Genomic DNA, 15,684 nt, shown 5'->3' with positions numbered 1-15,684 from the left:
CCTCGTATTACCAATCATCAGGGAAATGCAAATCAAAACCAAGATGAGATATCACCTCATACCTGGGGAGGATATGTGCTGTGGTGCACGCTGTGAATTGTGTAAGACTGATGATTCACAGACCTGTACCCCTGAAACAAATAATACATTATACGTTAATAAAAAATGTGGACCAAAAAAAAAAAAAAAAAAAAGAATGGCTATTATCAAAAAGACAAAAAATGACAAGTGTTGCGGAGGCCCTTGTTCACTCTCCATGGGAATGAAAACTGGTGTAGTCACTGTGGAAAACAATATGGAGGGGTCTCAAAAAATTAAAAATAGAGCTACCATATGACACAGCAATCCCACTTCTGGGTTTGTCTCTGTCTGGGCTGCTATCACAAAATATCACACCCTGGATGACTTAAAAACAACAAACTTGTATCTCTCACTATCTTAGAAGCCAAAAGTCTCAGATCAGGATGCCAGTGTGAAAAGCCCCCTTCCAGGACTTCTCATTTTATCCTCAGTAGAATAGAAGGAGTTAAGGGTCTATGTGGGTTCTCTTTTAAAAGGTTACTAACCATATTCATGAAGGCTGTACCCCTATGACCTAATCACCTCCCAAAGGCCCCACCCAACCTTGTCAATTGGAGGGGTTAAGATTTCAACATATGACTCTGGGGAGGACAAAAACATTCAGATCAAATGAAATCACTATCTCAGAAAGATATCTGCATGTTAATGCAGATTGTAGCATTATGAATTTGTGATTAACACTGATGAACCTAGAGGACAATGTAAGTAAAACAAGCCATTCACAGAACAAATACCATATAGTCTCATTTATATGCTGTTGGCTTTCCATGATGTCAAGATACAATTCCTAGGTGCTTCCTGGCATAAAAACAATGCACAAAATTAAAAAAAGCAAAATCTTTGGTCATCATGTTAATAATTTATGTTAAGCAGGTTTGAAGGCAGACACTCAGGGGCTAAGATTAGATGGTCTAAGTGGGTGTAGTCAGCAGCTTCTCAGGGAGGCAGCCAGTTGACAGGGAGCATAGGGACTTCCCAACATATATGATAAACTGAAATTTAAGGTCTTAAATCTGAGGTTTATATCCAGGGTGGTTAAGCAGAGAAAATTCCAACAGGTAAGATTATTTCAAAACAATATTAGGTAATCAGTAATTCAGAGTCAGTGTGGATCTAACAAAGAGGGGGAAACTACTAGCTGTCCTCTCACTCTGAGTTTATTTCCATGTTGATCAGGAAAAAAAACAAGTTACCAAGTGGCCATGTGAAGCAGCTGCATCACCAGGAAGATCAGAAGTCAACAGGCATTTCACTAGTGAAGATAATTATATTCACGTGTGTTCTCTATTTTACTTATTCCGTCAAAATATATTGACCTTAAACTTACTCTGAGCCGGGTACTGATAATGTCCTAGGGATGTACATACAAATAAGATTACTGTTTTCCAAGAGTTTTCAGTTAAAAGAAGAGACAAGCCAATATACAAAAAATACAAAACAAGGTGACAAATAGTATTCTGGAGTTCTGTAAGTAGAGGGAAAATGGATACCCAACATGGCCTTCGAAGTCAGGCCAGAGGACACACTAAAAGTATTACTAATATGGCCTACTGATTCAAAGCAAGAAATTCAGACTCTTTTTATTTTTTTAGAGTATTTTATGCACGTATTTATTCAGCCTAAACAGATGAACTATTTTTGAACAAATATGTTAATTATAGTGTGGTGCTTGCAACCCAGCTGCCTGTACATACTAAAATAATAGTGTAGGATTTTGGTTCCACTGTTTAGCGTATTCTCTATGTATTGAATGATCTTACCCTGCAGTGCCAAAACCAATATGTAGGGCATTGGTCTGATCTATAAAAAATGACATTCCAATTAACTTTCCAGGAAGACCGTCAACTCAGACCCCATCTCACAAATTAAGAGAGTTGGAAATGCCCATGGGATATAGTTGAAGGGGTTGAGGAAGATGACAATTCTCACTCCCTGGTTCTCCACACCTCCTTACTAGATGAGATCAATGGATTAAGCTTTGACCTTTTAGAGTTCTCTCTACATCCATTTATTTCAAACGCATTCATGGAACATTTTACCAAGTTTTCCCAGTGCCCTGCAAACCCATTTCAAAATATCATCTGTGTGCCTAGACCCAACTGAGTGAGACCATCCAATACTATATTAAAGATTTTGGCAGACCAAAGTCTCAACCTTATAAGGACTCGGTGCACAGTGGAATATTAAACATCCCCTGCCAACTACTGTAGCTTTTGAGCTGGAATGATTTTTGTTGCAAGTAGAATTGTAGAACACGTCCTCTTGCAGCATTTGCTGGTGCCTACCTTATATATGTTCCTGCCTTGTTGAGGTGCAATGTGCCAATTTTCCTCCTCTGTCAAACTGGGAATGTTTTCTCACTGACAGTGCTGCTGTCTTATTAAAATGTTTCCGTGGTTGGTTAGCCTCAGTTGCCAAGGTAACTGTCCTGATGTGTGTTGCCTTTAGGAGTTTATCATTAGATACCTGAAAACCTTGACTGCATATAAATAATAAAAACTATCAAGGTAATGCTCTTTTGTGTTTCATGTGGTATTTTCCAGAGACTCAAAAAATATGTGATGATGCTGAGCTTCTATTCATACTGTTAGTTATTATCAAAGGTTTTGATGGGATTATATCAATCTTTTCTACATTCTTAAAAGTTTTGGCTTATAAATAGGGAACCCAATTTAAAATATTTTATTCATTTATTTTAAGTCAAATTCCATGCAAAAACAATTTGATGGAGCATTTGATATTGGTAAGGGCAATTCCAAAGGAATAGAATCAATGTGAAACTTTCTTAGACCTCTAAACTTTCTTCTCTTACTTTCTATTCTGTCTCTGACCCAGACTGCTGAGTCAACTAGTAATAGCATCAGGATTATTCCCTCTTCTCAAATTTCACCCTTCTCCACTCACCTCCAAAAGCCAGAAGATATCTCACTTTGGAGTTCAGATATATTTTGGCTTATGACTTTGCTGTGCTTCACTATTCATTCATTCATTCATTCATTCATTCATTCATTCATTCATTCATTCATCTTTTCTGAGCCTTGCTTTCCTTATCTATATAAAGTTAGATAAGGATTGATCATGAATGAAATAATAATGAATTAACATAATTTAGTATATTGCTGCATTGTTGTTGTTGTTGTTGTTGTTTTAAAGATTTTATTTATTTATTTGACAGACAGAGATTACAAGTAGGCAGAGAGGCAGTCAGAGAAAGGAGGAAGCAGGCTCCCTGCTAAGCAGAGAGCCCAATGTGGGGCTCAATCCCAGGACCCTGGGATCATGACCTAAGCTGAAGGCAGAGGCTTTAACCCACTGAGCCACCCAGGTGCCCCACGCATTGTTGGTTTTTAAATAATTATATCTATTATCAAAAGTGAATAATATGTCTTTTCATAGGGAATTAATTTGTTGTTTTCTTTCCATCTGTGTTGGTAAAATGATTGATAAGGAGTGTGCAGCCTCCTAATGAAGTCTATTAAAATGAGTCTAGGGAGACTTTCCCACCCTCTAAACACTGGCAAGAATTTCCAGTCTACCAAATTATGAGAATCCTTGCATTGTTCTGGGGGTAAATCAATCCATGCTTGTTCTGGGGGTAAGTCTTAGTGTTTTCAGAAGTGTCTAATGAAAAAAAGCCAACCCAAAGTGGGTCAGGCAATGCATTATTTATTGTCTTACTGAAGCCTATAGCCTGGGACAGTCTCAGATTGCTCTGAAGAACAGGAAATTATATATAAAAAATGGGAAAGGAGTGTATGTACTTGTGATTAGTTCTCCAAATATTTCTGCATCACAAAGGTATGATTTGTTGTAAAAATTGAGGCTTTTTGATTTTCATACAGACTTCAGGAAGACACTTAGGTCATCTTAATACCTTATATTTCTATTGCATCTGATTATTCAAAAATATTGCCTCATGCCTCTGCTTAACTGGTTTTCTGGTTCTTGCTGCGTTTGATTTCTCCTTGAGGTCACTTGAAAAGGTCACACACCAAAGGCTGTGACATCATTCAACTACTGTGATTTTAACGCCCTTGGGTCTCTTCAACTCCCACACATCCACAGGCCAAGTATTACACATCAAACCATTGTTTGCTAACAATACTTTAATAGGAATTAGCATCACAAGTTGGAGAGCTTATGCATACACTAACATGAGGTATTGGATGCAAGATATATATTGGAGATCAGCACCTGTGAAAGAAAAAGTGAGGGAGCACGATGGGGCAGAGACAGAATTTTACCTCTGAAGTAGGTTCGACAAAGTCCTGGTCAACCTGCAGGAGAGGCCTACTGGAGTCTTCTCTGTCAGAGTTGTCCTATCTGGAGCTGAAATGACTGCCTGGATATCCCAGCCTTCCCATTCTTCCAGGGTGGACTGACTGCCTAGGAAAAGCCACACCTCCTGGGAGGCTGCTCTCTGCTGACCATACTCCTGTGGCAGTGCAGCCTTTTTTTTTTTTTTTTTTTTAAGATTTTTATTTATTTGACAGATCATGAGTAGGCAGAGAGGCAGGCAGAGAGAGAGAGGAGGAGGAGGCAGGCTCCCTGATGAGCAGAGAGCCCAAAATGATTCCTCACTCTAGAGCTTTGTGATAGGTGGGGAGGCACTGCTTATGTTTCCCATAGCTTCTCCACGAGGTTTCCCCAGCATTCTGAGGATGCTTATCCAACCCCACACAGAGTTACTTCTTTTAGCTTCTTCCTCTCCTTAAAGAAAAGGATGCACTAATATTTTCTCCACCCTGGCTCTCTTTTCCTTCTAAAAACTTTGTATAAGCTTATGCGATGGTGATGCAAAATGACTTAAAACATAGCATTAGGTATCAATAAACTCAAGGGAATGAAAAGAACACTACTATAAATTATATTGCCTTGATGGGTCATTATATAGGCATCAGCAAGCTTTAAAAAATCACAGTGGTTAGACAAAATAATTTGCATTGCCCAATATCTTGCAAAAACAGCTGAATGTTTTATTCCACAAATTTCCTTCTCTGGTTATGCCTCGATGATTTTCACTTACTAAGTAACATCACTGAGCCATGAAAACATTCTCCCCAGGCGCACAGAGCTCACTAGAATTTTTGTTCACAAAATATTGATTTCATGATTAAACTTTCCGTTAGATAAAAACTCAAGGTCTGAGCTTTAGACTTTTCATACTGGGTTGCATTTATGGTTTGAAAATCCTTGAAAATTGTCTATTTCCATTAATAAAATATAGAGATAATGTTCTACATAGAGAAGATTAGATTTATTCCCAAATCCCCATTGCTCACAAGAGGCTAGTATTCTGTCAAATTTATGATTATATTTAAATACTTAAATTTTATTATGTGGGCCATAGGATATTGTTTTTACACCTGTTAAGTAAGTCTGGGAGTTATCAGGAAATAGAATTGACACGTGGTTCTTCGGAGGATGCACAGTGATATGGCTTTGACTACATTTTTTTTTTTAAGATTTTATTTATTTATTTAAGCGAGACCACAATCAGGGGGTACAATAGGCAGAGAGATAAAGAGAGAGATAAGCAGGCTTTCCGCTGAGCAGAGAGCCCAATGCGGGGCTCAATCCCAGGACCCTGAGATCATGACCTAAGCCGAAGGCAGAGGCTTAACCCACTGAGCCACCCAGGGGCCCTCCCTTACAGATTTTTAGTCAGCTAAATTTGAATACCACTGTGGTATGTAAAAATGTTCAAATAAGGTCACACTGAATAAGTAGGAGATGGCATACCTGGAACTTTGTACCTTAGCATCCCCTCAGAGGTATACCTGGAGTCCTGAGGCTCCCTCATGGAAATATGATGCTCCACAGGATTATTTGAAAGCAACCGCCTTAATGGAGAAGCAATAATGCTTATCAGATGTCCATGAGGTGCCAGACCATATACATGTAATTGGCTGGGAACAAAAGAGCTGAGATTTAAATCCATGTCTAATTGATTGGAAAGTCTTATTCACATTCCTCTGAGGAAAGTGCATTGTATTTTTATATAATTCTTATTTTAGAAAGTCCCTCATTATATCAGTCAGGTCACTCTAGCTTATTCTATACCAGTTGCAAAAAACCTCCAAAAAGGGGAAAAAAAAATAAAAGGACCAACAGAAGTAGGTTCTTAAAACAGAAATGTCTGGGGTGCCTGGGTGGCTCAGTGGGTTAAGCCTCTGCCTTCGGCTCAGGTCATGATCTCAGGGTCCTGGGATTAAGCCCTGCATCGGGCTCTCTGCTCAACAGGGAGCCTGCTTCTCCCTCTCTCTCTGCCTGTCTCTCCTCCTACTTGTGATCTCTGTCAAATAAATGAATAAAATCTTAAAAAAAAAAAAACAGAAATGTTTATTGTTCCCACTTAGATCCATTTCAGGATGACAAGATCCTACTTATTGCATTCTTTGAAGTACATAAGTTGTAGGAATTCTATCTTAACATAAACTTCTATGATCCCAGAAACAAGGAAGAAAAAAATGATGAAATATTCATTACTTCTTAAAGTTTTTATATGAAAATAACAAATGTCTTTTTCTTTCACATTTAATTAGCCAGAACAAGTTATAGGGCCATAGCTAAGTTAAACAGAATGAAGATTTATAACTCTTCCTTATGGAAGGTGACCAAAAATATAGTCAGTTGACCATGATCTTCAACAAAATCTATATTTTTGAACTGGTCATTAATATTCCTTCTTCTTTACTAAGGGATCCATCATATTATGAGAGCCCTCGTGTATTTAGATTTTTAAAGTGGTTGGATTCACTTTTTAATATCCATCTCAAATTTCTTCTTTTACAGATTAAATATTTCCAGTGTTTCAACTGTTCTGGAAAAGGCATTGCATCCAGTGGTGCGTCTCAAACTTGAATGTGCTTCACATCTTCTGGAGCTATCAAAATGCAGATTCTGATTCAACAGGCCTGGATGTGGCCTGTAATATAATTGCTTGTTTGTCTTAAATAATGTCTTAACCCAGTTTTGAAGTCCTAGCTGGAAGCCAGTCAGTTCCCCTAGTTAATTCCATACCCTAACCACTTGCTTGAATGAGTTTTCGCAGTCTGGGTAATTATGCACTCGAGCTAACTGATCTGAGGCCAGGTATTAGACAAGTAGGGGCAGCCCTTATAATGCAGAACCTGTACATTTATTCAAAGAAGCAAATCCACAAAGAGTCAAAGAAACCTAGCCACCCCACTCCACCCACCATACATAAGCTATACCCTTATAGCACCAACTTTCTAGTACCCCATCTTCAGGTACAACCCCCAGTATGAACCTGCCCAGCAGCCTTCCATCATTTGGAGCTATAAGTAACAAAGTCCTGCCTTTCATCTATCCCAGTGTTGGTGTGTTGTGTCCTGACATCAAAAAAATTACAATTTGTCTGTTGATTCCCATGACTCTCTTTACCCAAATTTCCTTGGTGATGGAATACTTAAACTATTGGCTAAACTTAGAGAACTGCAGACCAGCCCAGGTGAGGTCCTCACTTAGGACAGTAGGAATGATAGATCTCTTGAGCTGCACCTCTGGGGTCAACTTTCTAATATATTTCTGGTCACACCCTATGTTTGGCAGAGGCTTATTTCAGGAGCTTGTCACTTCCTCAGGACCAGTGGTATGTTTTTGTTTTGCTTTTTTTAATTATTATTTAGGGAAAAATTTTGGTTTGTCCATGTGCTTTTGGTGACCACTGTGGAAGAAGATATTGATCAGATTTCCTCACAGTACAGAAATGACACTGGTTTTGTTGCTGTTTCTCAGGCAGCAGTGATTGTGGCTTATTTTCTGTGCTATGACACACCTTACTGTTGTCAACTAACTTCATGTTCCCCAGATCCCCAGGGGTATTGTGGATTGTACTATAAGTCAGTAGCCCAATGTTTGAACCAAAGTTGGGACTCTTGGACAGGGAATGAATATCTCATCTCTGTATCCGCCCCCATACACGTGCCAAAGTTACCCTATTGCTTAAATCATGAAAAAACTATCCAGTGTACTTGGGCTTTACTAAGTGCACTCCATATCAATATCTGAATTGACTGAAACTTTGGACAAGGAACTATGCTGTCCCAAGGAGAGGCAGCTAGAACTCTCTAAGTCAAGAACCCAGTCCCTGGGAGGTGGACAGGGAAGTGTTGGAACAAGAGATTGCTGCCTATGAGGTGGGCTTCCACTCTCCTCCCCTTCCTGTAATCCACAGGAAGTCCACATTATGATTTACCAGACAGAGACAGAAACTAAAAACTGTGGCTTTAGGTTGCTAGAAGTTCAAAACAGGGGGAAAATGAGGGAAAGGGATTCAAAAATACCAAAATCCAGGACACATAGGGAGGATACTGAGTGGCTTTTTGTGTTTCTACAACATGGATTCTAGATTAACTTCAACATTTGCTAAAATGCACCAATGATAAAGCTTCCTGGTCTTAATTAGTATTAGGCCTTAAATTATAATTATACCTGAGGATCCCACTAAATTTAAATATGGTATCCTGTATAATCTAGGGAAAATAACTAAATACAAACTGGACAAAAAATAGCCATACCTCATTTTAATTATAGCCTTGGCTAAGATTCCCATAGTCATAGTACCCTTTGCCCTGAAGTATCTCATATTAGACATAAACACTCTGATATAGTGAGTAATAAGTTTAAATTAAATTAAGTCTTTGGCACTTACAAATTGGCCTGATAAAATGGGATCTCACAAGCCCCTAGTTAGAATAGTTAATACATCCCAAATAAATCAAAATGGGGTCTTTGGGGATCAAAATTTGTTGTATAAGACCTAATTAATGAATGCATGATACCTCCACTGCTTCTTCATTTGACAGCATAGTTTTGCCAGTTCTTAAACAAGGAAGGAATAAATGGCCTATGAAGGCAAATTACCATACCCTTAATACTGTGGTCATATCCATTGAGTCCCCAGAACCCAGTATTACTAAAACTACCAAATCTATTCAATCAGTAGCCAGTAAATGTCTTACCAGTATATATTGGACTTCTATGCTCTAAGTTCTATTCCATGCTTACTTTAATAACCTCTCAGGAGCTGTTCACCTTCACCTCCAAAGGACACACACACCATTACTAGTCTCCCTATAATGTACCTTGGCAGCTGTGCCAATGCACACCATCTTTGAAGACAAGATTTTAACTGTATCCACTTTTCTTCAGGAGCACAGGTAGGATCATCATCTCATTGATGATATCCTCCATTGAGGAGATTCATTTGGCACACTCATTAAAAACTTTGAGTTCTGAAAGCAATATGCTCTTTATTTACAGATTTTTTTAAATTAATTTTTTATTTTTTATAAACATATATTTTTATCCCCAGGGGTACAGGTCTGTGAATCACCAGGTTTACACACTTCACAGCACTCACCAAAGCACATACCCTCCCCAATGTCCATAATCCCACCCCCTTCTCCCAAACCCCCTCCCCCCAGCAACCCTCAGTTTGTTTTGTGAGATTAAGAGTCACTTATGGTTTGTCTCCCTCCCAATCCCATCTTGTTTCATTTATTCTTCTCCTACCCACTTATTTACAGATTTTACTTTGTTTTACTAATAGTTCTACTTACAAATCAGCCCACCATTGGAAAAAAAAAAAAAAAAGGCTCTAGAATCTTTCCAAATCCAAATCAAAAGGTATTTACATTAGTGCTCTCAGAGACTCATGCCTCCTGGAGTCTCTGGACAACCTACGATGGCCATAAATTGTCTGTGGGCTTCTGATGCGAAACAAAACAAAACAAAACAAAAACAAAAACAAAAACAAAAACAAAAACAAAAAAACAAACCCTGCCCTTTTGACACCATTAGAGTAAAAATTGCTAGTCACAGACTGGGCTATCCTGAAAACAGGCCCTCACAAACCCTGAGACTATAACCTTCCACACCTAGCTATCTATCATTATTTCTTGGATAATGAAAGCAGCATCTTCCAAATTTGTCAATGTTACTGCAGCCTCCTTAATATAGGATGGAGCCAAACCTGAAGCCTCTAGTATATTCCACCTGTAAGAGAGAGAGGAGTGGCTTCCCCTGTCCTCAGTCTCTTGCCAGATATCATGGTCCTGGAGGAGATCACTTATCCTCTAAACAGCTTACCTACCTGGGAAGCCCCTTAGAACAAACTGAGTGAACAACAATAAGTCTATACACTTTGCCAGTGATCTTGTCACCATCATAAATTATAGAGTTCAGTAGAATCTTACTGATAGAGGATGGGACTCAATGTTCAGGACAACCAGCAAAAGTATTAAGATGGCCACATATGTACGTCTATGGCAAATATTTGTTCATTGTTTCCGTAAAGATATCAGGATCTAATTTAAGCTTCAGAAATTAAATTCTAGTCCCAGATTTTCCACCTTTATCTTTTCACTGTCAATTATGACCAATGAAACAGACTATGGTTTCAAAAAATAAATTTGAAAATAATTCTCCTATTTTTTCTACAGAATATAACATTTTTATTTTTACTATGATAGTTCTTATACATGTGATATTTACAGAAATCACTGAAAATAGTTTGTGAGAGATAACAAGAAAAGAAAGTTCATTGGATTATATATACTCAGAGAGAACAATGGCTAATAATGCATTTCTTCTTGACAAATTAATCAGGATTATGTGAAATTCTACTTAACTTAAAGGATAAGATAATAGCCTGTCTTCTATAAGAGACTGTGTCTTAGAAACATATAGGAAAGATATTCAGTAGTTCAAACTATTAGATCATTCCTCTCCATGATAATTATAATCTATGGTTTATAAAAATCTGTCAGTATTATTAAGGTAAGTACTAACAATGTAAAGCCTTGTTTGCCAATTAATCTTTTTTTTTAATTAATTTTTTATTTTTTATAAACATATATTTTTATCCCCAGGGGTACAGGTCTGTGAATCACCAGGTTTACACACTTCACAGCACTCACCAAAGCACATACCCTCCCCAATGTCCATAATCCCACCCCCTTCTCACAAACCCCCTCCCCCCAGCAACCCTCAGTTTGTTTTGTGATATTAAGAGTCACTTATGGTTTGTCTCCCTCCCAATCCCATCTTGCTTCATTGATTCTTCTCCTACCCACTTAAGCCCCCATGTTGCATCACCACTTCGCCAATTAATCTTTAATTGCTTATTTTTTATGGGCATAAATCAAGATCAATGGCTCATTATTTAATTGGAAAAAAAAAGATATGATACTGGCATGTACATCTATGACAGCATATGCATTAAAATTTGAAGGATATATATCCCCCTGCCTAAAAATATCTCCTTTATTTGTCTATCAAATTATCAGAAGTTTTTATTGATGATCACTGGACAAAGCTTTGAAGTCTTCTAAAAATATTGCTGCCAGAGCAGTATAATGTTTGAACCCATTCTTTAAAAATTATATCATATTATTGTTTTTCTTTTTGATGCATAGAATAGGAGATATAGGGTTGACAAGTACTGATAAGATGGGAAGAACCTGACTTAGCTATTATTTCCATGGCTATCTCTATAGTGAGGAGTCTACAGTCGCAGGTAGCATGAAGGGTAGGAAGAAAAATTGTCCAATAATGATTTGCCAGAGAATTTAATCTTATATGTGTGTGCAATGTCAGGGGAGTAGTGGGAAAATATAAAATAACACAGTTTTATTTATTTTTCTTTATACCATGTGTTTTTTTAATTGACGTATAGTTGGTATAAAATATATTATTTTAAGCATACAACAGAGTGATTCAATATTTGTATACATTATGAAATGCTCACTGCAGTAAGTATAACCATCATGTCATCATACAGATTTATTATGATATTGAAAGATTTATTTATTTATTTGAGAGAGAGAGAAAGCACAGGGGAGAAGCAGAGGGAGAGAATCTCCAAGCAGACTTCCCACTGAGCATGGAGCCTGACACAGGGCTTCATCTCATGACCTGAGCAGAAACCAAGAATCAACTAAGTCATGTAGGTGTCCCTGCAATATATTTTTTTTAAAAACAAGGGAAAAAAAAGACGTTTGCCTCTGGATACAAGTCTACTACTAGTCCTAAGAACAAGATACCTGTAAGACATAAATTGTCTTTCTGCCTGAATGCATTCTTTCAGTACTAAAATGAAACTAAAAGTTAAGCCCTAGATAATTGAATAGTTCAATTCAAGTCCTGTTCTCAAATATAGGTATCTCTACAGTTAATACCCATTGAGCAGAATAAGAGATCCCCACTATTTTCTTTTGTAGTTTCAAGAAAAGACATTGATGGCCAATGTCACATTTACTTGAAACATAGAAACAAGTAGAGTAAATGATAGTGTCTTTTTTTTTTTTTAGAATGCCTTGTTATTTGGCTTAGAATGACTATTGACTTGTTCTTACTGTGCTAATAGTTTTTGTGTCTTGAAAAATTAATTCTCTTTGACAGAGAATGTTTAAAAAAACTGTATGTCTTTATTCATACATACTTGTTCTATTAGTGAGGAACTTAACATTATTTTATAACAAATTATTAGTTTGGAAAAATGTTATTTAATATTTAAGCTCTTCACAGCCCCAAATACTCTTGATAAATATTGTTGGGTTTTTGCACATACAAAATTGAAGGCAAAAGGAATCTGTATAAATTCATTGGTTCCTGACTTAGTAAAAATTTGGGAGAGTTGAGTGATGCCATAATATTTAAAAAATTAAACCTTTTATCATGTATGTGAGTAAAAATAGACAAAATAATGTGCATGATTGCAAAGCATTTTATAAAATACAATTAAACGTAGAATTTAAAGGGTGCACTTAAGTAGTTAAATTCAGATCACTTTAGAGTTCAAAAGGCCCCTTTCTCATCTATTACCAGTTACCATTATACCATCATAGCATATTTAAGCACCATTACCCTTCTGATGCAGATGGGATAAATAAGCCCACGTCGTATAGCTTAAAGTTGCAGAACTGGACTTGAATGCAGGTGTTTCCGGTCATGTAACTTTTCTGAACTGCTTAGAGAATACAGTTAATGCAGGTGCTTTCAGCATGTCCATTCTTCGCGCAGCATCACTGTATTCATAGCATAGCAAAGAAACTGGCTTGAGAGCAATTGCAGAAACATCTTGTGAAAAATAAGGTAATATAAGTGGCATATGTAGCAAAGAAGGATGAGGACTACCAGCAGCCCTCTACATTGGTCTCTTCCAAGAGAAGAATCCTGTCTATTTTGTGAAGCAGTCATTTTTTCCCTTGTAACTAAGGGTAATTGATGCACCATTGTTCAATATACCCATTCAAAGAGCAGACTGAGAACACTGATGTATTATATTTGAAGGACTAGTACTCTCCAATTTGAAAAACCAAGACTTGTTAAGTTGCAATGGTGAGATGGTGGAAATCACTAAGGAACATGAAGAATTGGTTTGAACTTCGTTATTAGTATTTTTGTATAGTATTTGTTCTGTCAGAGGAAAGCCACAAAAGGCACATCTGTCTATTCTGCTAGTATGAAGTTGTAACATTTAATAGAAGTGAAAAGGTATGTCACTTTTCCCAGATACAGCATAGAAAATTCTGACATTTCCTTATTCACAGAGTGGAAATAAACATTTACTTCAACTAGGGAATCCACTTAAAGAATTTGGAAACAATGATTATTTTCCTTTGTGGTATAACATAAAATTTATTCCATCCAGTCTTTATAAAATTAAAACTATCTTTCATGTTAAATACCCAAATGGTTTTTCCTCTTTATTTAAGTAACATCCCTATGTCTATTACATCTCAGTGTCTTATTACATTATTCTATTTATAGGCACTGAATATTTATTATGTAACACTTCGTGTTTCTTTACATGTGATATTAGCAAAGAAAAACAGATATAATGTGATTCCTGCTGATTTTTACCTTTATGTTACTGAGTTTAATCACTACAACCTCTCCTCTACAATTACCATTTTGAATCAAAATCTTCCACCTCCACCGCCTTATGCTGTGTAGATTAATCTGTAATTTAAATAAGAGACCAACTGGTCATCTACCATATGACACTTTATCCTAGAAAAAACAATACTTGCCTCACCCTGCAATTTAAGTTGCTTAGAAATTGTGATGCCAACTCTCACCTCTTCCTCTAAAAGCCACTCATAAGTATACCCAAACTACATAAATAGTATCCTAAACACAAACTGCAATTATTGACAGAAAAATACACATATAATTTCAGTGAATTATATTAATGATACCTCATTCCTAGCAAATTGAACATAATTTCAAGTAAATATTTGTGTATAATTTGTATGGTAAAACTAAAAAAAAAAAAAAAAAACAAAACAAAACAAAAAAAAGTAGAGGAATGTTTTCTATGCACACAAGATTTCAAAATGAAAAGCTGAAGATACAGCTTGGCCGAGTTTGGAGTATAAAATCATGCATGTGGTATTTATGGTAATTAAAAAAAACACTTTTGGTGAAATTATTTCCTCAAAATCTTGTTTATTCTGTACAAAATTGACTACATGAAGATAAAATTTTGTTTTATATATAAACAGGACCTTTCAGCTGCTCAAGTGATTTAGAAAATGTGGTTTATGAAGCAATTTGAGCCACCCATTGTGATTAGAATCTTAAAAAAAATCCACAAGCATTTTAATAAAGGATATTCATGGGCTCATTTAAGAGACAAATTTACAAGAACTTGTTGAGATGTGTTCACATAAATAATCTTCCTTTAAATCTATTAGCAAACCTTAGCAGAGTATGAGAACACACTTTAATTAGGAATGGCCTGAGGATGTAGATTAGCTATATGCTGAGACCTGTGAATCCAAATATACATTGTCTGCCTAAATCAGCTTGACTATACAACGATTTGTTACAAATTTTTGGGTCAACTGTGTCTTGATTCACCCATTAACACATCAGCAATTAAAATAACTTGGTTATTAGTGCATATTTTCAAAATATAAAATGTTACTTTCTAGTAGTTTTGCTTAAAATGAACTTAAGTATTATATAAATTGAGCTTAGGAAAATTATTGAAACATTAAGTCTTAAGCAAAAGCAAAACACAATATTCAAGGAACTATTAATTTATGTTTCATAATGTTCCCACCCTAGTCTCATTGTTATATCAACCCATATATTTTGGGCAATGGGCAACTTTGGTAATTAAAAAAAAATTATTTATTTAATTGAAAGAGAGAGGAGGGGCACCTGGGTGACTCTGGGTTAAGCCTCTGCCTTCAGCTCAGGTCATGATCTCAGGGTCCTGGGATCAAGCCTTGCATCGGGCTCTTGGCTCAGCAGGGAGCCTGCTTTCCCCTCTTTCTCTCTGCCTGCCCCTCTGCCTACTTGTGATCTCGCTCTCTTTGTCAAATAAATAAGTAAAATCTAAAAAAAAAAAAAAAAAAAAAAAGAATGAAAGAAAGAAAGAGAGAGAGAATGAGAGAGAGAGAGAGAGAGGGCGCCAGTGCAAGCAGGGGAGGAGGGAGGGAGAGGGAGAGAAGGACCTTTCAGCAGACTCCCTGCTGAGCAAGGAGCCAGACATGAGACTCCACCTCAGGACAATCAAGAGTCAGACACTAAACCAACTGAGCCACCCAGGTGCCCCAATTT

Source organism: Mustela erminea, chromosome 14, assembly GCF_009829155.1.
Source record: "Mustela erminea isolate mMusErm1 chromosome 14, mMusErm1.Pri, whole genome shotgun sequence".
Taxonomy (NCBI): Eukaryota; Metazoa; Chordata; class Mammalia; order Carnivora; family Mustelidae; genus Mustela; species Mustela erminea.
The sequence above is the reverse complement of the archived record's forward strand: the minus strand, read 5'-3'. Positions refer to the sequence as shown.